Source organism: Lithobates pipiens, unplaced genomic scaffold, assembly GCF_037356315.1.
Source record: "Lithobates pipiens isolate NorthernLeopardFrog02 unplaced genomic scaffold, aLitPip1_a1.2 Scaffold_8, whole genome shotgun sequence".
Taxonomy (NCBI): domain Eukaryota; kingdom Metazoa; phylum Chordata; class Amphibia; order Anura; family Ranidae; genus Lithobates; species Lithobates pipiens.
The window spans coordinates 579,817,099-579,842,278 of NW_027507903.1; the positions used below are offsets into that span (position 1 = coordinate 579,817,099).

Consider the following 25,180-nt stretch of genomic DNA (forward strand, 5'->3'; position numbering starts at 1 on the left):
AGTGCTCGTAACCTTTCTTCATAACAAATTATTAGCTAAGTTGCCTTTCTTTGTACTCGCTCCATTTCCAGTACATCCTTCCTGAGGACTGGTGCCCAGAACTGGACAGCATGCTCCAGGTGAGGCCATACGGGGGGAGAGCACTGGGGGCAGTGGAGAGCACTGGGGGGAGTGGAGAGCACTGGGGGGAGAGCACTGGGGGGAGTGGAGAGCAGGGGGGAGAGCACTGGGGGGAGTGGAGAGCACTGGGGGGAAAGAACAGGGGGGGAGAACTGGGAGGAGTGGAGAGCACTGGGGTGGAGAGCACTGGGGGGAAAGAACAGGGGGGAGCACTGGGGGGGAAAGAACAGGGGGGAGAGCACTGGTGGGAGTGGAGAGCACTGGGGGGGGGAGAACAGGGGGGAGAGCACTGGAGGGAAAGAATGGGGGGGAGCACTGGGGAGGAAAGAGGGGGGGGAGAGCCCTGGAGGGGACCTGTCCGCGGGCACCCTGGACAGGTAAGTGTCCATTTATTAAAAGTCAACAGCTGCAATATTTGTAGCTGCTGGCTTTTAATATTTTTTTACAGTGGAGCTCCGCTTTAAGCACTTCCTGCCGCCCTATTGCGGATTGGCGTCTGCAACGTGGTTCCGTTATTCAGACTGGACGTCATATGACGTCCAGCAGAATAAGCGGCGACCGGTGGTGCTGTGTCACTCTCACACACCACATCTCCGATTGTGATAAAAGACCTATGATGTAGGCTCTTTACCACATGATTAGCTGTGACCAATGACAGTGGGAACCAGGAAGTGCCAGTTAAAGTGGTAGCTGGTGCTCAAAATTTTTTGGGGAACACAGAAACTGAAAAAGAAAAAAACATCCAGCGCAGCCACTGTGCCCATCAAACCGAGCCACTGTGCCTATAAATTGCTGCAAGTGTGCCCATCAATTGCTGCCACTGTGCTCATCAATTGCTGCTACTGTGCCCCTTTGATTGCTGTCAGTGTGCCCATCAATTGCTGCTACTGTGCCCCATCAAATGCTGCCAGTGTGTATCGCCCGGGATTCGGGACTTACATGTCTCGCAGCGGGTTGTGGTGGCGTCCTAGACGTCCACACTCCTCGATGTCTCTGGTCCTATCAGGCATCCTATCACAGTTCCCGTTGTTTCAGCCAATCAGGTGACAGGTAACCGGACCTGAACACCCGATTGGCTGAGAGGCGGGTCAGTGTTAGGAAAGTGATTTATTTGCTTTCCTAACACAACACTTAGTAAACAGCGAACGCACAGCATGGCAACCGCTGTTTACTATTTTGGAAAGCTATTAGAGCCTATGCCTCTAATCAGGAAACCTATTAGATTCTGCGGCTCTAATCAGGTGCTTCCAAAAAAAATGCCACTGTAATTCAGGTGCCCAGCACCCGACAAGGGGCTAGACACCTGAATAGGGCACGGCTATGCCTGAATCTATCTATGGTGAGAGAGAGGTGACAGGAGAGAGGGGGCACCGCCACTGGCAGGTAATCAGCTTTCCTAAGTTCTCGCTGAAGGGAGAGCCAATCGGTGACTCTCCTGTCAATGGTTGGTCTGCACTGAGAATCAGCGCATTGATTATCAGCACAGCCCCCATCAGAGGTGCCCACCACAGCTGCCAATCAGTGCCCATCAGATGCCAGTCAGTGTCTACTAAAATGCTAGTCAGTGCTGTTGCCTTATGAGTTTATGTGAAATCTTCATTAATATCTGTAAAATATTGTAATTAGAAATAGATCTCATTTGGCCGGCATCTATGAATGTCAGGTAGAATGCCCCCCCACCCCAGGGGCTTGGTAAGAGCAGACAATGCGGGGCCGAGACTTGTATACACCATATGGAGAGCCACTCCCATTGTTCTACACCTACTCACTTCAAAGGACCCCATGCTGGGGTAGACAATGAGGAGAGTCCAACCATAATCATTGCTTAAGTTCCTGGGGAAATCCAATTAAGTCTTCTGTTTAAGAATAGTCACAAGGATTTGCATGAAAGGGGGCCGACTTATGTAATGAGCCCTCCAATCATGATCCAAGCTAAGGCAGCCAATGGGGAATCAGCATGAAGGCATTTACCCAAAGCCAAGGGGAGGGAACAGTCTCTTTTTCTGGGGAACCAGTGGTCAAGAGTGGAACTCTGTAAGGATGGGTAATTATGGTTAAGGTGTGGCTTGTAACTAAATATGCTTGTATGCTTGTGACTAAATATACTGTCTTAGAGAATATACTTTGTATTCCTGCATGTAAATATTATATTTCAACCTAGTATTTTCTTCCTTGATGTAAGACCTTAGACTATAGATATTTTCTGTGTATATTAGATAGACCTGTAACTTACTCTAATAAATGGTGTTATGTTAAACCTTTCTTTTCCTGGTCAATAGAATTCTCTTTTAAACCCATATCATATCTTCTGATTAATAAATCAGAAATATAGATTTTAAAGGTTAACAGTGGCGACCACGAAGTTGAGTACAGGACTGAAAGTATTTACTATAATACCACAATTTGTGTATTAGAGATTAAGCTTATTAAGGGAATTTAAGCTGAGTCCGCTTATTCAATCTATCTAGATAAAAAGGTTATTAGGGGGAATTTAAGCTGAGTCAGCTTATCCAATCTATATAGGGAAAAATACAGGTAAATGTTTTGTTGTATCAGTGGGTATTAGATGAACTCTAAAAAGGAGGGAGGATACACCACATATTTTGTTTTGCTTCATATCCCGTAATTATAATTGAAAAAGTTCTTTGGATGTACCTTGACATTTCCGGTCCATGTCAGGGGGAGGAAGTAACTTAGCGGAAAAAGTTCTTGTTATTATTTTTAATTTTTATTTTATTGTATTCCTTGGTGCTCGCCGAGGTTCATTGCTCTCTCTAACAATTGTTTGAGTGTGCTGCATGGGGAGCACATGGGTTTCATTGGAAAGACGCCAATTGGAGTGCGGTCTTGGTTTTGTTGAAAAGGTTCAACAGATTTTTTTTTTTTTTTTAATGGTCTGTCCACTAAAGGCATAATATTTGTGTATAGGACCGTGAAAATAGCTACACGTGAGTAGTTTGTTTATTTTAGCTGTGGAATTTTACAAGCAGTGATATTCTCATGCTTTTCAGTTACAGTACAGAACTGTGGAAGTCTTGTTGCTGAAGCTAATATCTGAGAAAGATTATTAGTATGAATGTCAGGTAGAATGCCCCCCACCCCAGGGGCTTGGTAAGAGCAGACAATGGGGGGCCGAGACTTGTATACACCATATGGAGAGCCACTCCCATTGTTCTACACCTACTCACTTCAAAGGACCCCATGCTGGGGTAGACAATGAGGAGAGTCCAACCATAATCATTGCTTAAGTTCCTGGGGAAATCCAATTAAGTCTTCTGTTTAAGAATAGTCACAAGGATTTGCATGAAAGGGGGCCGACTTATGTAATGAGCCCTCCAATCATGATCCAAGCTAAGGCAGCCAATGGGGAATCAGCATGAAGGCATTTACCCAAAGCCAAGGGGAGGGAACAGTCTCTTTTTCTGGGGAACCAGTGGTCAAGAGTGGAACTCTGTAAGGATGGGTAATTATGGTTAAGGTGTGGCTTGTAACTAAATATGCTTGTATGCTTGTGACTAAATATACTGTCTTAGAGAATATACTTTGTATTCCTGCATGTAAATATTATATTTCAACCTAGTATTTTCTTCCTTGATGTAAGACCTTAGACTATAGATATTTTCTGTGTATATTAGATAGACCTGTAACTTACTCTAATAAATGGTGTTATGTTAAACCTTTCTTTTCCTGGTCAATAGAATTCTCTTTTAAACCCATATCATATCTTCTGATTAATAAATCAGAAATATAGATTTTAACCACTTGACCACTGGGCACTTAAACACCCTTAATAACCAGACCAATTTTCAGCTTTCAGTGCTCTCACAATTTGAATGACAATTACTCGGTCATGCAACACTGTACCCATCTGAAATTTTCGTCCTTTTTTTCCCACAAATAGAGCTTTCTTTTGGTGGTATTTGATCACCTCTGCGTTTTTTATTTTTTGTGCTATTAATGAAAAAATACCGAAAATTTTGTAAAAAAAAGCATTTTTCTTCATTTCTATTAAAATTTTTTGCAATAAGTAATTTTTCTTCATAAATTTGGCCAAAAATGTATACTGCTAAATGTCTTTAGTAAAAATAACCCAAATTAGTGGATATTATTTATTCTGCGTGAAAGTTATAGGGTCTACAAGCTATGGTGCCAATCACTGAAAATGTATCAATTTGATCACAGCTGATGTACTGACAGTCTATCTCATTTCTGGAGACCCTAACAAGCCAGTAATGTACAAAAACCCCCCAAATGACCCCTTTTTGGAAAGTAGACATTCCAAGGTATTTAGTACGTGGCACGGTTAGTTTTTTGAAGTTGTAATTTTTTCCCACAATTCTTTGCAAAATAAAGATTTTTTTTATTTTAATTTTTTTTCACACCAAATTGTCATTTTACCAGGCTATTTCTCTCACACGGCATATACATTCCACAAATGAAACCCCAAAATACATTCTGCTGCTCCTCCTGAGTACGGTGATACCACATGTGTTAGACTTTTACACAGCCTGGCCACATACACAAGTCCAACATTGAAGTAGCAACTTCAGGCGTTCTAGGAGCATAAATTACACATCTAATACCTCAACCACCTATTACACTTATGAAGGCCCTGGAGCACCAGGACAATAGAAACGCCCACAAAGTGACCCCATTTTGGAAAGCTAACACCCAGGTGGGCACTGATGGGCACAGGTGGGCACTGATGGACACAGGCGCCACTGATGGACACAGGCGGCACTGATGGACACAGGCGGCACTGATGGGGCACTGCAGTGGCACAGGTGGCACTGATGGGCGCAGGTGGCACTGATGGGCGCAGGTGGCACTGATGGGCACAGGTGGCACTGATGGGCACTATAGTGACTTTGGTGACACTGGTGTGGCTCTGGTGGCACTGATTAGCACACAGATGGCACTGGTGGGCACAGGCGGCACTGGTGGGCACAGGCGGCACTGGTGGGCACAGGCGGCACTGGTGGGCACAGACGGCACTGATGTGGCACTGCAGTGGCGCAGATGAGCACTGATGGGCACAGATGGCACTGATGGGCACAGGTGGCACTGATGGGCACAGGTGGCACTGATGGGCACAGGTGGCACTGATGGGCACAGGTGGCACTGGTGTGGCACTGGTGTGGCACTGGTATGGCACTGGTATGCACTGTAGTGGCACTGGTATGCACTGGTATGCACTGGGGTGGCACTGGGGTGGCTCTGCTGGCACAGAGGTGGCACAGAGGTGGCACAGAGGTGGCACAGAGGTGGCAAAGGTGGCACAGGTCGCACAGGTGGCACAGATGTGGCACAGGTGATAGATGGCACTGGTCTGTCACTGGTCTGGCACTGTTCTGGCACTGTTGTGGCACTATTTGGGCACTGCTGGGCACTGCTGGGCACTCACGGTTATCTTTTATTTTCACTGGGATGTTCTCCTCTCCTCTCACGCTGCATCGGTGTGAGGAGAGGAGACTGATGACCTTAGCTTGACCCGGCAAGCCGAATTGTTTACATTTGTGATCGCTCCGTCATTGGACGGAGCGATCACGTGGTAAAGGACCGCTGCCATTGGTCCTTTACCGCGATCCGTGTTGCGCCGGGTCCCGTGAACTCGGCGAGCACGGATGTTCCGGCGTGCGCGCCCCAGGGGGGCGCGCACGAACGATTCTCCGGGAGGCCGTTAATTAACGGCCTCTTAGAGATAGCAAACCGACCTATAGCCGTTAATCGGCTATAGGCCGGTTATTAAGTGGTTAAAGGTTAACAGTGCCCATCAGTAACGCCTGTTAATGCCCTTCATAGATGCCAATCAGTGCCCATCATTAATGAATGTCAGTACCTCCTCATCATTGCTGCCTATTAGTGCCCATCAGTGCCTCCTATCGGTGCCAATCAGTGCTGACTATCAATGCCACAAGGGGTTAATTAACTGCCACTGGTCACTAATGCATCAGTGACCAATGGCAATACATTAGCCCCTTTCCATGCTGCATATTCCAAATAGCATTGTAGATTAATTAACTCCCTCAACCCCAAAAAAACAAAAATACTTCAGAGAGATCAGGCAAAGCAGTGCAGCAATGTTCAGTTTCTGCTCACTCACCCACAGTAGTGCATGTCCCCGCAGGTTGCATAAGCAGCACTTCTTCTCTTCCATCCCACCTCTCGGCCTCTGAATGATGTCACGACAGGCGGGGCATTGGAAGCTCCTGTTGTGCGGTGACAGGGAAATTACTGATGGTACACTTGCCGGCCAAGTGCAAGAGCGCACTCAGCATATTCCTGCCACTGCAGCTCTGCAAGCACAGCACTGTGTACCGGTGGCCGGTGGCTCTACATAGTGTTTGGCCACTCTTTACCCCAGCCCAGAGTGCAGCCTTTTTACCAGGCATCAGAGCAGCCTGGGGGGATATTGCCACCCTGCCCCTGGCCCAGTCTGCCCCTGTATCCAACCCCCCTCCCTCCCTTCCTTCCTTTCCAGGCTATTTCCAGTATCTCACAAAAGTGAGTACACCCCTCACATTTTTGTAAATATTTTATTCTATCTTTTCATGTGACAACACTGAAGAAATTACACTTTGCTACAATGTAAAGTAGTGAGTGTACAGCTTGTATAACAGTGTAAATTTGCTTTCCCCTCAAAATAACTCAACAAACAGACATTAATGTCTAAACCACTGGCAACAAAAGTGAGTACACCCCTAAGTGAAAATGTCCAAATTGGGCTCAATTAGCCATTTTCACTCCCTGGTGTCATGTGACTCGTTTACTGTTACAAGGTCTCAGGTGTGAATGGGGAGCAAGTGTGTTAAATTTGGTGTGATCACTCTCACTCTCTCATACTGGTCACTGGAAGTTCAACATGGCACCTCATGGCAAAGAACTCTCTGAGGATCTGAAAAAAAGAATTGTTGCTCTACATAAAGATTACCTCGGCTATAAGAAGATTGCCAAGACCCTGGAAATGAGCTGCAGCACAGTGGCCAAGACCATACAGCAGTTTAACAGGACAAGTCCCAATCAAAACAGGCTTCACCATGGTCGACCAAAAAAGTTGAGTGTATGTGCTCAGCGTCATATCCAGAGGTTGCCTTTGGGAAATAGACGTATGAGTGCTGCCAGCATTGCTGGAGAGGTTGAAGGGTTGGGGGGTCAGTCTATCAGTCCTCAGACCATACTCCGGACACTGCATCAAATTAGTCTGCATGGCTGTTGTCCCAGAAGGAAGCCTCTTCTAAAGATGATGCAAAAGAAAGCCCACAAACAGTTTGCTGAAGAGAAGCAGACTAAGGACATGGATTACTGGAACCATGTCCTGTGGTCTAATGAGATCAAGATAAACGTTCGGTTCAGATGGTGTCAAGCTGCAATCAGGTGAGGAGTACAAAGACAAGTGTGTCTTGCCTACAGTCAAGCATGGTAGTGGGAGTGTCATGGTCTGCGGCTCCATGAGTGCTGCCGGAACTGGGGAGCTACAGTTCATTGAGGGAACCATGTATGCCAACATGTACTGTGACCTACTGAAGCAGAGCATGATCCCCTCCCTTCGGAGACTGGGCCGCAAGGCAGTATTCCAACATAACAACCCCAAAGACACCTCCAAGACAACCACTGCCTTGGTAAAGAAGCTGAGGGCAAAGATGATGGACTGGCCAAGCATGTCTCCAGACCTAAACCCTATTGAGCATCTGTAGGGCATCCTCAAACGGAAGGAGGAGGAGCGCAAGGTCTCTAACATCCACCAGCTCTGTGATGTTGTCATGGAGGAGTAGAAGACTCCAGCGGCAACCTGTGAAGCTCTGGTGAACTCCATGCCCAAGAGGCTTAAGGCAGTGCTGGAAAATATTGGTGGCCACACAAATTGGCCCCGACGCGTTTCGACCTATGATGACCCATAGGTCAAAATGCGTCGGCAAAACTCTACCACTGCCTATTTTTTGTGACATGTCTATTTACATCCATGGAAATGTGAGTTTGTTATTTTATCTTTATTAAAAAAAATTTTTTATAAAAACAATATCACACTATCTTGGCCCTATCTTTCCATCCTCCATGTCTGAGCTGATGCCAGAGTTGTCTGTTTAAAACACGGTGACCATATAAAGTCCACTATATCGCAAAGACTACTCATCCTGTGATCCACGCAAATATGGAATGTTGAACTCAATGCCTCAGTAGTTGGTACTGCAAAGCCATTGTTGACCCCCTAGACATAAGTCTATCTGGGTCATTTTTTTCCAGTAAGCCTGTGCTTCGTAAGGTGGTGGGATTGGCACAACGGTGGAATTGTCTTATGGTTACTTCAGATTGGGATTTGTCGTTTTCACTACTATCTGTTGAGATATCTGCACATCTATGCTCACCAATATATGGACTTGATTGCTTATATAAAAAAAAAATTTCTTTGCTCTAAGATGTTATCCCTATATGTGGGTTTATAAATAAGTCACAGTCACATTGACACTTTTTGTGTTATTTATATATATTTCTGTTTCTGGCACGTATATTGTTCACTTCTGTATGTGTTATGCTTTGGCCTTTTTTGGGGGTAAAAATTCCCTTGAATATCACATTAGTACATGTTTAGCGCCTACACCACACATCTTGATATTTCCTATCTCTGGTGTGTTGGAACACACGCCGAGAGCTTCAGGAACGGATTGGATCCCTGCTGTTTGGCCGTACATGTTAACGCTAGGTTATTAGCACCCACAAATGTAAGGACAAATGTAAGGGCATTACCTGGCAATTTGGATTCCAATCTTTATAGGTTGTATTGCGATGAACTTTGCTTTTTTTGGGGTTCCTGTCTTTGCACAAATCCAAGGATACACCAGCTGATGGTGTTATGAGGACCTTCCCTCCTGGTATCCCTACCTCTTAAGGAATTGATTTTGTATTAGCCATCGTATTTGTATTTTAGTTATTTGGTGAGTTTGTTTTTCTCCTGCATGAGTGATGGTGGAGCACAGATAACTCAGGACATTTTCAATCACACCAATTTCTTTATATAGAATTCTTTCCTTTGGTGTATGGAGGTTTCTTTAAAGATTTTCTGAATTTTATTTTATTTATTCACCCAATTATGATGTGATTCTAAATTAATTGTGTTATGTTTATGTACATTCACTTGAATTAGCGCAAACTTTTTATATTATCTTTTAATTTAATTATCTTTACCAACTAACAGATTAAACCAGTCAATGACTTTTTAAAATCTCACTTCTACTTTGACAGAAACAGTAGTCATATGACCTAGCAATAGACAGAGAAGTAAAACCATTGCGACATTGAAAAAAATAAAAATAAATGACATCCTTAGCTTAGGAGTTACCAGATAGGATATACTTCTTCCTTGGAGATCCATTCAATCCAGTCATTGAAAGCTTAAGAATGATACCGCCCTACCCTATGACTACACAGGCGATTGAATATCCTTGTAACCAAGAGGATGAATTAAAAACTTAAATACACGTTTCCTATAGAGCAGGAAGTGCTTACCGTATGTATAAATGGACTTCAGTATAACCAGCCATTCTGGTTTTCTTCCTGCAATCTCACACAACTGAAATTTTTTTATTTTTTTTGCTGCTACTTCTTTCCTGCTACCTTATCTCTCACCCCCACTCCATACCTTCATCTACAATAAACAGCATACAACCTCTAGTAACCTACCCACTCACTATAGTATAGTGGGGCCCTAGGCCAACAAACATAGCATGAAAAAAAGGCAGATAAGCATGGCTGCCTAAGAACCATAACCATTGAACCACCGGAGTATGATAACTGAAACAAAATTCAACAAAGATAATCAGGAAAATGGTACAAATTTTACTGAATACAAAAATAGTTCAATGCAAAACAAGTGAAACTTAAAAATGTAAAAAGAAACTACCTGCCATCACCTATAAAAATCACCAATAAAAATGTGCCAGACGCCAAGACTCACACACTCACACCCAGTTCAATCATATGCAATAAAACTATATTTGAACAATAAAGGCATGGAAATAGTGTATATATGACTACCAATATCTGGAAAGGACTCGGCAGTGTGGCAAGCACAGAACCAGAGAATAAGGTTCGGTGCACTAAACCCAAATCACAATGGATTCGGTACATAACTTAATCTTGCCACAATGCCAATGTCATAAACACCGGGTCCATGTGTTATGTATAGCACTAAACAGAGGGGTGGGTACACTGGACAGCTCCTGGATAGCTCAATTGCTAGATAAGTCCAGGCTCCTTAAAGCGGCATTCCGGACGAAATATGACTTTTAAGATAAAAATATCTCTAGAATACTCATGCCTCGTGCAATGTAACAAAGGTATGCTGTAAACTATGCCCAATTTTCTATTTGTACAGCATCATTTTCTTACTTTGTGAAGTTCCTGCACAGAGCGGCCATCTCCAGTGTGGGCATCTGAAGCCACAGTGTCCTTCTTCCTGGATTCTGTGCATGATGGCTACTCAGCATGCACCTGCCGATCTCGCACATGTGCAGTGCGGTGCAATCTCGGTCAGCTTGCCATGACCAGCTGACCAAGATTTTCCATAGACGCCAATGTTAAATGTTACTGGAGCTGTGCCATGCCAAGCTGACCAAGAATTTCCATAGAAGCAAATGTTAAATGTTACGGGAGCAGTGCCATGCCAAGCTGACTCAGATCTCCCAGGAGCCAATGCAAAACCATAAATTATGTACGGCGCCGCGACGGCTAAAGGAGGAAGTGAAATTAGATATAGGCATAAATCAGGTAAGTGAACAGAAAAAAATAAAATAAAATTACCAATTCATTTTAAGGATGCACATTAGTACTGCATGGTGAGGAGTGAAAAATATGGGTGGAACTCCACTTTAAGACAAATTCAAAACAGCACACTTCCACAATGGGCTAAGCCGTGGTCACAGGGCGATGCACCGTTATAAACATATGAGAAGGATAATCCTCTGTAATTAGGGTGACCATGGACCCTGTGGCAAGCGGAACAAAACAGCGAGACAGCAATTGGGAAACAATGACAAGTGACTAGTCTATTATACATGGGTTGAATTGACAAGCAGCGGCACCAGTTTGTGCAGGGAGCAGAGGAATTGAAGATATTGGATGGCTTGCAGAGTGTCCTATAAACTCATAGTCCTCATCCAACCTCTATGCTCCAAGAGCATTCAGCTCTAAATCAAGGCAGGGAAACAAGCACAGTCCCATGGATCAGGTGATGATGCAAAGTAGGATTTATATCAAACCTGATAGCTGGATGCGTTTCCTGCATTGGAGCATGCCGCTCAACAAGGGATCAGCAAAGGATGGCTGCCTGTGGTTTCTTCAAATAGTTAATGGTGGCTGAACCATGCTCCATGTGTCTGAATTTGTGTACCCACCACGGCATCCAGAGTATGACCGTGGCTGTCTGGGTAGGGTTTTTTTAGCTCTACTTTAACCGTAAAGCTGGACATATGCTAGCAGATTTTCGAGGGCAAACATTCGTATGAAAATTCTCATCGGTACATTCGTTGATATGATGAATGTCATTTGAAAGTACTTTAACCACTTGCTTACTGGGCACTTAAACCCCCCTCCTGCCCAGACCAATTTTCAGCTTTCAGCACTGATGCACTTTGAATGACAATTGCGTGGTCATACAACACTTTACCCAAATGAAATTTTTATCATTTTTTTCCCACAAATAGAGCTTTCTTTTGGTGGTATTTGGTTACAGCTGGGAGTTTTTTTTATATTTTTTGCTAAACAAACAAAAAAAGATGCAAAATAAAAAAGCTGTCATTGGCTGACAGCTGATCACGTGGTAAGGGGTCGGGATCGACCCCTTGCTCGGATCCGTGATCAGGCGAGTCTCATAGACTATCCCTACCCTATGGCTACATAGGCAATTGAATATCCTTGTAACTAAGAGGATGAATTGAAAACTTAAATACACGTTTCCTATAGAGCAAGAAGTGCTTATGTATAAATGGACTTCAGTATAACCAGCCATTCTGGTTTTCTTCCTGCAATCTCACACAACTGAAATTTTTTTATTTTTTTTGCTGCTACTTCTTTCCTGCTACCTTATCTCTCATCCCCACTCCACACCTTCATCTACAATAAACAGCATACAGCCTCTAGTAACCTACCCACTCACTATAGTATAGTGGGGCTCTATGGCCAACAAACATAGCATGAAAAAAAAAGGCAGATAAGCATGGCTGCCTAAGATCCATAACCATTGAACCACCGGAGTATGATTACTGAAACAAAATTCAACAAAGATAATCAGGAAATGGTACAAATTTTATTGAATACAAAAATAGTTCAATGCAAAACAAATGAAACTGAAAAATGTAAAAAGAAACTACCAGCCATCAACAATAAAAATCACCAATAAAAATGTGCCAGGCGCCAAGACTCACACGCCCACACCCAGTTCAATCATATGCAATAAAACTATATTTGAACAATAAAGGCATGGAAACAGTGTATATATGACCACCAATATCTGGAAAGGACTCGGCAGTGTGGCAAGCACAGAACCAGAGAATAAGGTTCGGTGCACTAAACCCAAATCACAATGGATTCGGTATATAACTTAATCTTGCCACAATGCCAATGTCATAAACACCGGGTCCATGTGTTATGTATACTACTAAACAGAGGGGTGGGTACACTGGACAGCTCCTGGATAGCTCAACTGCTAAATAAGTCCAGGCTCCTTAAAGCGGAATTCCGGACGAAATATGACTTTTAAGATAAAAATACCTCTAGAATTCTCATGCCTCGTGCAATGTAACAAAGGTATGCTGTAAACTATGCCCAATTTTCTATTTGTACAGCATCATTTTCTTACTTTGTGAAGTTCCTGCACAGAGCGGCCATCTCCAGTGTGGGCATCTGAAGCCACAGTGTCCTTCTTCCTGGATTCTGTGCATGATGGCTACTCAGCATGCACCTGCCGATCTCGCAAATGTGCAGTGCGGTGCAATCTCGGTCAGCTTGCCATGACAACCTGACGAAGATTTTCCATAGACGCCAATGTTAAATGTTACTGGAGCTGTGCCATGCCAAGCTGACCAAGAATTTCCATAGAATCAAATGTTAAATGTTACGGGAGCAGTGCCATGCCAAGCTGACTCAGATCTCCCAGGAGCCAATGCAAAACCAGAAATTACGTACGGCGTCGCGACGGCTAAAGGAGGAAGTGAAATTAGATATAGGCATAAATCAGGTAAGTGAACAGAAAAAAATAAAATAAAATTGCCAATTCATTTTAAGGATGCACATTAGTACTGCATGGTGAGGAGTGAAAAATATGGGTGGAACTCCACTTTAAGACAAATTCAAAACAGCACACTTCCACAATGGGCTAAGCCGTGGTCACAGTGCGATGCATATGAGAAGGATAATCCTCTGTAATTAGGGTGACCATGGACCCTGTGGCAAGCGGAACAAAACAGCCAGACAGCAATTAGGAAACAATGACAAGTGACTAGTCTATTATACATGGGTTGAATTGACAAACAGCGGCACCAGTTTGTGCAGGGAGCAGAGGAATTGAAGATATTGGATGGCTTGCAGAGTGTCCTATAAACTCATAGTTCTCATCCAACCTCTATACTCCAAGAGCATTCAGCTCTAAATCAAGGCAGGGAAACAAGCACAGTCCCATGGATCAGGTGATGATGCAAAGTAGAACTTATATCAAACCTGATAGTTGGATGTGTTTCCTGCATTGGAGCATGCCGCTCAACAAGGGATCAGCAAAGAATGGCTGCCTGTGGTTGCTTCAAATAGTTCATGGTGGCTGAACCATGCTCCATGTGTCTGAATTTGTGTACCCGCCACGGCATCCAGAGTATGACCGCGGCTGTCTGGGTAGAGTTTATTTAGCTCTACTTTAACAGTAAAGCTGGACATATGCTAGCAGATTTTCGAGGGCAAACATTCGTATGAAAATTTTCATCAGTACATTCGTTGATATGATGAATGTCATTTGAAAGTACTTTAACCACCAGCAGATAGAGACACAGTCATGTACATGCACATGACCGGCCTTCTTTCAGGTTTGAGGCACACAGGCACGGGCCCCCCTGTCAACCCATGCTGTGATTGGACACAGCACAAGTTTGGCAGCAGATTTCAGCCAATAATTTTGGCTGAAACCTACTGATCAGCTGTGTCCAATCACATACAGAGTTCTGTGGTTACAAAAACACAAAACCGTGTACAGCGAACTGTCTGAAAAGCAGTGAGGAAAAAACAGCAAAATTATAATGTAAAAAATCAGCAAATATTGCTAGGCACACCATTAACCCCTTGATGGTTCCTAGATGTTAACCCCTTCGAAGCCAGTGCCATTAGTACAGTGTCAGTATTGTGGGGGCTTACTGTGTATTAATGCTTGGTTTTGGTACGGACCTTTTGTGGTACATGTGTCTAAAGCCCCGTACACGCGAGCGGACTTTTCAACATCCAAAGTCTGACGGAATGATTCCGTCAGACTATTCGATCGTGTGTGGGCTGCAACGGACTTTTGATTTGCAAAAGTCTGACAGACTTTAGAAATGAAACATGCTTCAAATTTTTCCGCCAGAACTCTGCCGGACCCAGTTCCTACCGAAAAATTCGCTCGTGTGTATGCTATTCCGACGGACTAAAACCGACGCTAGGGCAGCTATTGGCTACTGGCTATGAACTTCCTTATTCGAGTCCAGTCGTACGTCATCATGTTGTGTGTGGCCAAGTCCGCTCATTCGAAAAGTCCGTCAGAACTCTGTCGGAACTCCGGCAGAACTCCGGCAGAACTCCTTCGGAAGTCTGTCGGACATAAGTCTGGTCGTGTGTACGCGGCATAAGTGTATTTGAATACTACACTATGGAGCCCCCCTTCTTTATTACATGGTAATACCTCATTGGATGAGCCTGAAACCCTCCTTGGTCTGGGATTGTTGCGGATATTCGTGGGAGCAGATCGATCGTTGAGGATTAGGGGTGAGCCTGATGTTCAAGTCGAACATAAGTTCGACTCGAACATAGGGTGTTTTATTTATGTGTGTGTTCACAGAAAATTCAAAAGCCGCAAAACACCCTTTAAAAATCTATGTGGGAAATGAAAAGTGCTAATTTTAAAGGCTTATTTGCATGGTATTGTCATAAAAAGTGTTTGAGGACCTGGGTACTGCCCCAGGGGACATGTATCAATGCAAAAGAAAGTTTCAAAAATGGCAGTTTTTTCGGGAGCAGTGATTTTAATAATGCTTAAAGTGAAACAATAAAAGTGAAATATTCCTATCATTTCATACCTGGGGAGTGTCTATAGTATGCCTATAAAGTGGCGCATGTTTCCCATGTTTACAACAGTCCCTGCACAAAATGAAATTTCTAAAGGAAAAAAGTAATTTAAAAGTACTCGCGGCTGTAATGAATTGTCAGTCCCAGCAATACACATAAAAGTCATTGAAAAAACGGCATGGGGTCCCCCAAATTCCATACCAGGCCCTTCAAGTCTGGTATGGGTATTAAGGGGAACCCTGCGCCAAATTTTTTTTTAAAAATGGTGTGGGGGTCTCCCTCAAAATCCATACCAGACCCTTAACCATTTCACAAAAAAAGTGTGAAAATGGAAATATTTACATAACACAGCTTGGGGACAAGTCCTTTATTAAAAAATGCGACCGGGAGGCACATGGGAGGCACTCGCTGTAATGACTGTCCTCTCAGGTGACAGCTCTTTTATAACTGAAGGCGGGCCACGCGGTGATGTCGCCGGGTGACCCCGCCCCCCCTGATGCATGGGGACATTATTTTTTTCGAAATGTTCTGTCTTTTTTTATTTATATAATAAAAAATCCAGTGGTGATCAAATACCACCAAAAAAAAGCCATTTTCAAAAACGATTTGTATTCGAATTTTGTCTGAGTTTCTTCCTTTCTTTATTTCGGATTTGTTTTAATTCGGCACTATTGTAATTTGCAAATTCAGAATGAAACAAACTGCACATGTCTACCGATTGGTTACTATGCACAAATACACCAGATTCTGTGTGCAACAGTTTTAGTAACCCCCCCACCCCCCCCAATGTATCTTGCAAACATTGTGCAAAAATGCTTCAAACACATTTTTGGAGAGAATGCAATTTCCTGAACAAAAAAACACACACAGTGTTAATAATTTGTTCATTCAAGAAAATTCTCTATCCTGGTCCTTTGAATTTTCTCATTACTGGGATCAAATACGATTGTCAGTATGGCCACACTAATGATTATAAGTCTAATTTCTTAATTCTTAAAACAAAAATGTCCATACAAAATTGGCCAGGTAAACAGTGTATATGGTTTTTCTTCAGAAGAGTCCATTTACTTCAAAATTGAATTCTAAAAGCAAATGTTTTTAACCTTTTGACCTCTGGAAGGATTTATCCCCTTCATGACCAGGGCATTTTTTGCTATGCAGCACTGCACTAATTTAACTGGCAATTGTGGGTCATGCAACACTGTACCCAAATTAAATTTATATAATTTTTTTTAACACAAATATGGCTTTATTTTGGTGATACCACTGGGTTTTTTATTATATAAATAAAAAAAGAAAGAAAATTTTGAAAAAAAAAGATCTCCTTTTTTTCTAAAACATATCCAATTAAAAAAAAATCATAAAATAAAATTTCGTAATATGTTGAGGCCAAAGTCTTTGGTTAAAAAAATAAATCCCAATAAGTCTATATTTATTGGTTTGTGCAAAAGTTATAGCATCTACAAACTTTGGTGTATATACTGTAATTTTACATAGCTATAGCTATAGGTGCTATATTGTAATGGTGGTGATCAGCGACTTAGCCCCTGTACACACGGTCGGACATTCTGCCAACCAAATCCGTTGGATTTTGTCTGACGGATTTTGTTCTACGGATTTAGTCCGAAACTGTGGCATACACACGGTCGGACCAAGTTGTCGGATTTTGCGGTTGCCTATGAAGGCGGTGACGTAAGCCGTGTACAGCGGGACTAGAAAAGGGAAGTTCAGCACTACGTCTGGCACCCTTTGGGCTCCTTCTGCTGATCTCGTGTTAGTAGAAGTTTGGTGAGAGACGATTTGCGCTTTTCAGATTTGTGATTCAGATCGCTACTGCTCTTCGGTTTATGCTTGTCTTTGCGTATCTGATAATCAGTGCGTGCAGTCAGTAAGTATTTGTTTCTCATTATGGACTATATCTTGGTATAGTATGCTTTGAAAGGCATTTTTTAATGTCTGCTTGCTTCTGCTATTCAGCTCGTTCTTTCAGGCCTTGCTGTTTATCGGTGCTTTCTGGTGTCCGTTCTGACCAGCCGACCGCTTTCAAACCATGTTTCGTCTACATACTCGTCGTAGAGTTTGTGCTGTGCTGGGGCTTCGTGTTGGGGTTCTTACTTTGACACAAGCCCGGTCCATGAACAGGGAGGGGACTCGTTTGTGGACCAAGAATTGGATGCGCCAGCGTGACCAGTTCTCGCACATGCCTTTGCTCCATGAGATCCACGAGAATAATCCTGATGATTTCAGGAATTATCTCCGGATGACGGACCCCGTTTTTCACCGTCTGTTGGCTTTGCTGACCCCTTATATCACCAGGCAGGATACCTGCATGCGGCAAGCCATCACTCCGGTGCAGAGGCTCATCGCCACGTTGCGCTACTTGGCGACATGGAGAAGCCTTCAGGACCTCAAGTTCTCTACAGGCATCTCCCCCCAGGCTCTGGGGACTATATGAAGGTAAGTTTTATCCTTTAACATCACATTCTATGTATTTCATGATTGCTAATGTCTTGCATTTCTTTCCTCATTCCCTACTTGCCATCATTGCAATATGCTCTAATTCATATACTCTACACCTTTGTCCTCAGGCATATTTGCCTCACTAACTTCCCCACCATGCTCTTCTTGGCCCATAAAACTATAGTCTAGTCACTTACCAATGTCTTTTGTCAGCTCCATAGTATTGCTTTCCCCTAAACACCCCCTATAATCTCTACAAATGTGATGTGTGTGCTTCAATTCATGCAGAGTCCCTTTTTTTTTATTTTTGGGGTTGTGCCAAACTCATTAGGAACCCCCCTCCCCCAACTGCTAGCTCAGCTGATAGCAGTCCTCTATCTGATGACTTTACCAAACCCAATACACACTCTACCTACCTTTTTGATGCTCACATTTATGGAAAAATTCACCAAAGCATGTAGTGCAAGGGCCTGCCTCAATACTTTCAAATGCAATTTTTTTATTTTTTTATAACCTATTATTTATTTGGATACGTAATAGCAGAATGTCAAAAAGTGCTTCCATTTTGGTTTCTTTTTGGTATTATGACACTTCTTACCTGTCCGGTGGGCTGCCAATAGTGTAACTAAGGAGGGGCTTCCCAAAGTAGCACACATTATTTAGCCATTCAGCTCTCAATCAAGTGGAGAGGGTTACCTGTCCTAAACATCCCCTCCTCATTTTTTAGCAAGTGCCCATCAGATGGGTGATATGGGGGGTGGTGGAGGGATAGTAGGGTGATGACTCTCATAAGGGGACATTAGACTTTAGGCTTTAAATACTCCGTTCCCAAAATGTTATACTAATTTTGACCAAAAATGTTGGTGTCTAATCTGCTTGCAATGTTGATTTTTCAAATTACAAATTTTTGTTCTTGTTTCACTCCACAGTGTCCTTCAACGCCACAGGAATGGCAGACTGTGGCCTCCCACTTTGCCAGTCGTTGGGACTTTCCCAATTGTGGAGGAGCAATAGATGGGAAGCACGTCCGCATCGTCCCACCCCCCAACTCGGGGTCATACTATTATAATTATAAGGGGTTTCATAGTATCGTGATGTTGGCAGTGGTGTCTGCGACATATGATTTTTTGTATGTGGACGTGGGGCAAAATGGACGGATGTCGGATGGTGGAGTCTTCGCACGGACAGAGTTCTACTGGCGTCTCCAGAGTGGCAGTCTGGGCTTGCCACCCCCAGAAGAGAATCAGGAAGGACTCCCGTTCGTCGTGGATGAGGCGTTTGCCCTGGCGAACCATCTGATGCGGCCTTTCCCCATGAGGACCCTCACCCCAGAGCAGAGGATTTTTAATTTCCGCCTGTCCAGAGCCCGAAGAGTGGTGGAGAACACTTTTGGTATATTGGCCAGCCGGTTCCGCCTTTTTCTTACGCCTATTCACATGGCGGAATACAAACTGAATCACAAAGTGCTGGCATGCTGTGTTCTGCACAATTTTATGAAAAAAGTTTCTGTGAACTATGCGGTCTCAGTTGGCCAACAAGAAGCAGACTTGCTGGAAAATGAAGATAACCTCACGAGCCTTGAACATGCTCATCCTGGCTTGCCTCCCCAAAGCGCCCATGAGGTTAGAACACAATACATGGACTACTTTGTGGGTAGGGGGGCCATTGATATGCCAGACAATGTCTGAGCGGCATTTTAAGAATACATTTTTATCTGAAACTCCTTCATTTACTGCTTGGCTTGATTTTAGGTGTCTCCTAGGTATCTTTAGGTTTTTTCAAGTTGTGCCTTTTTCACCAACAGTGCAAACCCAAGTTCAGAGCAAGATGAGGGGACAGTCTCTTCTTCAGATAATCTTATTATGTTGTGGGTCTGCTACACACACACCTTGTTTTTGTAACTAATGTATGTAGTGCATTACTGACCAAAATCGTGCTAATTTTCTGCACCATGGCAGGAAAATGGCATGATTGTCCAAATTTACATCTCACTGTGGGTGTGTTTTACTAAAGGCACATCCACTATGCACTACAAGTGCACTGCAAAAGTACACATGAAACTGCACTTGGAGTGCAAAGTGGAGTTGCCTTTAATAAATCACACTCCTTCTCAGCACAAACTTTAATTTTAATACAAATACATTTTTGGTGCAATGAAAAAGGAAGCCACACATTGTTGATAATTAAACTTTTTAATCCAAGCACATTCACATGTGCGTTTCTAAAAGGTTTTTACAACAAACCAAAAAATTGTGTGTTTCAAAAACAGAGTTTAATCAAAATTTGGTTTACTTTATGTTTTTGTGTAAACAGGCATGTATCAAACCGTAAAATACAGAACACGGGAACTTACAAAGTTCAACTTTGAAAAGTGAAGAGACTATCAGACATGAGTATGTACAAACTGGGCTGATATTGCCTTCATCACATGGGGTGTCACCCCTGAAAATTCCAAATTTGGAAGATGCACACAGTGTGTCAACATGTGCTATCTCCCATCATGGGGGATCAATGTACATGCTTTGGGGCTGCAACCCCTTCATCTCAGACACTTTACACAAAACACATACATTGATCCCCCATGATGGGAGATAGCGCATGTTTACACACTCTGTGCATCTTCCAAATTTGGAATTTCGAGAAATACAACATTTTTACAAAAAAATATCAAAAATAAAACCCTATCTAGTTTTGTGTGTTTCACACTTTCCCCAAAACATCAATGATGTTCTTCATTTTAGTTTTAACATGATTGATGTTTTGCTGTATATTTTCCAAATTCCAATTGCACCCCATTATCTCCCCAATCTGGATCTGGGCACTTTCACTGGTAAAACGGGAATCTTCTTCCACATCACCTACAAAACAAAGCAAAAAAACACACCATGTAATAAAAATATGGTGAGCTACATTGATGAGCTTACCGGAAGCTGTGGTCTCCGACACTCCCCTGTTGTGGTGACAATTTGCCCAACCTCCATGATCTCTCCTTCCTCCTCCTCCTCCTGCTCCTCTGTTTCTGCTTTTTGATTTTGCCCTTCTTTGGGAGGGGTGTGGTCCCTGGTGTCCTCATACTTGCCGAGTCTTCTCTCCCCTATGAGAATGGAAAAAAATAAAGAATTATCACACAGAGGGCAGAATTAACAATATGAAACATTGTTAGGAAGTGTTGTCCAATTGTTTATTTTGGCTGAGCTTCAAGGTCATAACATTATTGGGGACACTGTCTTCAGCTAGAATACTTATCTGCAGAACGATGTTTCCTACGAATGAATGAAACCATGAACTTGAAAGTGGCCATTTTAAAATGCACAACATGAAATCAAAGCACTAGGGATGAGCTTCGTGTTCGAGTCGAACGTACGTTCGACTCGAACGTACGTTCGACTCGAACATTGGCTGTTCGTCCGTTCGGCGAAATCCGAACTCTTGGTCCGTTCGCGTCAAAATTCGTGTGGCGCGCACGGCCCACAATGCACTGCGATGGCGCAGTGCATTGCTGGCTCATGATTGGCCAAGCATGCACTGTGACCCCGCATGCTTGGCCAATCGCAGCGCCAGCAGCGAGGAGAGCCATGATTGGCCACAGGCAGGATGCCTGTGGCCAATCATAGCTCAGGCTGTGTAGGGCACGCCCCACACTATATAAGGCCGCCTTTGAGGTGGCCTCGTGTAGTGTGTTGGCATCTGAAGCAGTGGGTGTTCTGTGTACCTTCAACACAGTTACACACCGATCGTTTTTGGCTGATTTCCTATCTTGCTCTTGTGTAGTGGTTATTGTCTGTGCCCTGACCGCAGTATACACCGTGATATTCACCTCACCTATATAGCTAGTGATCTATCTTTAATAATAGAGCTTGCAGTCAGTAGTGTTAGGAGATAGTGCGTGCTGTCTGCGTGCTCTGTACCCAGTACATACCGCTATAATCCACCTACATAGCTGTTCTCTATTTGAGCCCAATTGCCATCTGCAGGAGTTATTGGAAGTTGTGTGTGCCTCCAGCACAGCACAGTATACATCTGTATATACCCCTTTATCTCTGCTGTTTTCTGGTTATTGTCTGCGTGCCCTGACCGCAGTATACACAGCGATATTCACCTCAGCCTAAGGCCCAATTTTTCTGCCCCTGTTTAACAGGGGCGTTTAAGTACAATTTTTGATGCAATGCTTTGCAGCAGGGCTAATTCCAGCAAAAAAACTAGAGTATATGGAAGAGGTTGCAATGTGGTGGCACCAGCAGCAGTGCCTAAGGCCAAATTTTTCTGCCCCTGTTTAACAGGGACATGTAATTACAATTCTTGATATAATATTTCACAGGAGGGCCCCTTCCTGTGCCCACCCAGAGTAACGGTGAGGACTTATAGTGTTGTGGCACCAGCACCACAACCACCAAAGGTCAATTTTTCTACCACTGTTCAACAATGGCATGTAATTACAATTCTTGATATAATCGTTCACAGCAGGGCGCTCCAGCGCCCACCAAGAGTCACTTTCAGGGCTTACAATGTTGTGGCAAAACCAACACCTTGTTCCGCCATTTCTGCAGAGCATATAGGGCAGGCCCCTACTTTCAAACATCCAACTTACAAACATCAGACAGCAGCAAGTGAGATGAAAAAAGATGGACGACAAAACAAATTATACAGGGGTGATAACCCTTCCCTATGTTTTCCAAAAAGCTTAAAAATAGTTTTTTTGACTGGAGCTACACTTTAAAAATGTACCAGTTGAAAATTACAAACAGATTCAACTTAACACAACAAACCTACACAGTCCCTGTCTTGTTTGCACCGCCTGTATACTGCTGTTCTGAGTATATAGGGCCTGGGGGCCACACGCATTTCCTTTTTTTAATATGGGTACAGGGTTCCCCTTAATATGCGTACAAGACCCAAATAGGCTGGTAATGGGCAGGGAGGGCTACCCATGCCATTTTTCTCAATGATTTTCAACCATATTGCAGGAACCAGATATAACATTAAAACCGCAAGCAGTTTTAAATGGTGTTATTTCCGTTTAATGTCATTTTGTGCAGGGACTGTTCTAAACACGGGAAACACGTGGCACTTCACAGGCATACTACAGACACCCCCCAGGCACCATATTTAAAGGAATATTTCACTTTTTTTTTTCACTTTAATCGTCATTAAAATCAGTGCTCCCGCCAAAACGGGCGTTTTTAAAACTTTTTTTTGCATTGACCCATGTCCCCTGAGGCAGGAGTCAGGTCCCCAAACCCTTTTTAGGACAGTATCTTGCATATTAGCCGTTAAAATTAGCACTTTCCATTTCGAACGTTCGAGTCCCATAGACTTCAATGGGGTTCTAACGTTCGTAACGAACGTGGGGTCCGTTCGAAAGTTCTGGTGCGAACCGAACCGGGGGGTGTTCGGCTCATCCCTACAAAGCACATGGAGCAGGATGCAAGCAATAATATTCATATGAACACACAACAACTACTTACTTTTGTCAAGAATACGCTTGATCCTTATGTACTGCTCGTGCTCCCTCAGTTTCAGGTCTGACCAGCGTTTTCTCAGTTGATCCTTGGATCAGTGTACCCCAAAATGCTTATGAAGACTCTTCACAACTTTATTCAGGATCTTGGCCTTTCTGATATTTGAGTTTGGGTAAGGTCCATACTTCCCATCATAGTCGGTCCTGTTCAATATGTCCACCATCTCCAACATCTCTCCAAAAGACATATTTGAGGCCTTAAATCTTCTCTTCCCCTCCGCCTTCCACGCAAAAAGGCGAGAAAGGGGGGAATGTTGAGGAGTCGGCCCTGAGGCTGATTGGTGAGGCTTCTGCGGCACTCAAAGCAAAACCCACCTACCAAGAGTCCATCGCCGCCTTGGTTGCGCGCAAGCTTGATAAAATGGAGCAGGGGCAACAGCTCTTGTGTGAGGAGGTTATACTACTCACCCTCAACAAGGGTCTGTTGGGCCAAATGACACCAGAAACACACTTGTGTCGTTTGGCCCATGCTCCTGCTCCTTCTCCTCCTCCTTCCTCTGCCACACCTCCAGCACCACAGCCACAGCCTGGAAGGAAGCGTGGAAGGAAGCAAGCAATAATATTCATATGAACACACGACAACTACTTACTTTTGTCAATAATACGCTTGATCCTTATGTACTGCTCGTGCTCCCTCAGTTTCTGGTCTGACCAGCGTTTTCTCATGATCCTTGGATCAGTGTACCCCAAAATGCTTATTAAGACTCTTCACAACTTTATTCAGGATCTTGGCCTTTCTGATATTTGAGTTTGGGTAAGGTCCATACTTCCCATCATAGTCGGTCCTGTTCAATATGTCCACCATCTCCAACATCTCTCCAAAAGACATATTTGAGGCCTTAAATCTTCTCTTCCTGGATCAGGACATTTCAGGCTCCGGGCTTTCCTCACCCTCCTCCTTGTTAGAGGAACTATTATTAGTGCGCACCTGTGTTCTCTCCGCCATGTGCTATCCCCACTGCGTCGGAAGCGAAGGGGCGGGAAATAGTCTAGAAAGAACGTCAGGGGCGAGTGGAGTTTCACGCATGCGCACTGTATATAAAACACAACACGTGTGTGTGTCGTCCGTACGATCGGTGAACAGAGGGAGAAGCTGACGCGACGAACTTGCAAACGAAGGTAAAATTTTGAACTTGGTACATCCCTAGGCTACACTGCTTCTAGATTGAGGCCTGCATTAGTGGAGTTTAGACTGACATTAGGGTTTGTCTTGTGTTGTGTCTTGCAGACATTATGGATGGCTTCAATGACCATAGCTTTCTCCCTCTGTTCATCGATAACTACAGAGACATGCCCTGGCTGTGGCAAGCAACACACCCACTATATAGTAACAAACAAAAGAGGCAGGCAGCAATGTTGCAACTGGTTGAGTTTGTGAAGCCGGTGGTCCCCAGGGCAGACGTCCACTATTTAAAAAAGAAAATTGGTAGCCTCAGGAGTACATATATGAGGGAGAGGACCAAGGTGCTGAAGTCCATGCAATCTGGAGCTTCAGCAGATAACGTTTATGTCCCCACCCTGTGGTATTATGACAGGATGCATTTTCTGGCAGACCAGGCTGAGGTCAGAGAATCCCTCTCTACTCTTCCTTCCACACGTCCTTCTATGCTCCATTCCACACCCGATGAGTCTTCTGACGCCCAACCTGGGCCTTCCACTCAGGAAGAACTGGAGGAGCCCAGCTTGAGCCAGGTATAGTATTGTTGTACATATTTGTGGAGTCAAAATGAATGATGTTAACTTGATTTTTGCTCACTAATTGCTGAGTTTGGAAAGTGTTTCACATATCAA

General features: G+C 43.7%; 1 protein-coding gene across 2 annotated transcripts in view; it reads right to left on the bottom strand.

The window, feature by feature from the left end:
* LOC143961098 (beta-1,3-galactosyltransferase 2-like) overlaps nt 1–25,180 on the bottom strand; it is a 48,152-nt gene that overhangs the window by 8,129 nt on the left and 14,843 nt on the right. Inside the window, exon 2 of one of the 2 annotated variants that reach the window (XM_077470263.1) lies at nt 20,796–20,965. The exons of the other annotated variant lie outside the window; for it this stretch is intronic. The gene's annotated coding sequence lies outside the window, so the exon portion shown is untranslated. The remainder of the gene's footprint in view (nt 1–20,795; nt 20,966–25,180) is intronic. 2 annotated transcript variants of the gene reach the window in all.